The sequence below is a fragment of the Arachis ipaensis genome, chromosome B5 (genome assembly GCF_059453495.1).
Source record: "Arachis ipaensis isolate K30076 ecotype BB chromosome B5, ASM5945349v1, whole genome shotgun sequence".
NCBI lineage: Eukaryota > Viridiplantae > Streptophyta > Magnoliopsida > Fabales > Fabaceae > Arachis > Arachis ipaensis.
The window spans coordinates 111563029-111564148 of NC_142440.1; the positions used below are offsets into that span (position 1 = coordinate 111563029).

Sequence of the window (1120 nt, forward strand, 5' to 3'; positions counted from 1 at the left end):
AACTTCTTATCTTTTCAAAAATTGATTTTCAAATCTTTTTCAATTAACCACTTGACTTTTTGTTAGATTTTAAAAGTTTACTATTTCAATCATATCTTTTTCAAAACTACCTAACTAATTCTCTCTCTAATTTTCAAAAATCACCTTCCTCTTTTTCAAAATTCCTTTTTAATTAACTATTTGTTTTAAATGTTAATTTGATTTAATTTTATTTTCCTTTCTTAATTTTTGAATTTTAACTTTAATTTTAAATTAAAAACAAAAATATTTTTCTTTTCTTTTCAATGATTTTCAAAAATTCTTCTCCCTCATCTCCTTCTAATTATTTCTTTATTTACTAACACTTCTCTTCTTAAAAATTTGAACCCTTTCCCTCTTTCTGTGTTCGAATTTCTTTTCTTCTTCTACTCACATAAAGGAATCTCTATACTGTGACATAGAGGATTCCATATCTTCTTTTGTGTTCTCTTTTTTTTTTCAAATGAGCAGGAACAACAGTAAGAACATTCTTGTTGAGGTTGATCCTGAACCTGAAAGAACTCTGAAGAGGAAGCTAAGGGAAGCTAAAGCACAACTCTCTGGAGAAAATCTGACAGAAATTTTCGAAAAAGAAGGAGACATGGCTGAAAATAATAACAATGCAAGGAAGATGCTTGGTGACTTTACTGCACCAAATTACAATTTACATGGAAGAAGCATCTCAATCCCTGCCATTGGAGCAAACAATTTTGAGCTAAATCCTCAATTAGTTTCTCTGATGCAACAGAAATACAAGTTTCATGGACTTCCATCAGAAGATCCTTTTCAGTTCTTAACTGAATTCTTGCAGATCTGTGATACTATTAAGACCAATGGGGTTGATCCCGAGGTCTACAGGCTTATGCTTTTCCCATTTGCTGTAAGAGACAGAGCTAGAATATGGTTGGACGCTCAACCTAAAGATAGCTTGAACTCTTGGGATAAGCTGGTCACGGCTTTCTTAGCCAATTTCTTTCCTCCTCAAAAGCTTAGCAAGCTTAAAGTGGATGTTCAAACTTTCAAACAGAAAGAAGGTGAATCCCTCTATGAAGCTTGGAAGAGATATAAGCAACTGACCAAAAAGTGTCCTTCTGACATGCTT

At 32.6% G+C, this 1120-nt stretch overlaps 1 non-coding gene across 1 annotated transcript; it reads right to left on the reverse strand.

Annotated features, from left to right (window-relative positions):
- Positions 1 to 1012: 1012 nt before the first annotated feature.
- LOC148565378 (small nucleolar RNA R71) lies at positions 1013 to 1120 on the reverse strand. The gene has a single exon (XR_015885001.1). It is a non-coding gene; the product is annotated as a small nucleolar RNA R71 (small nucleolar RNA).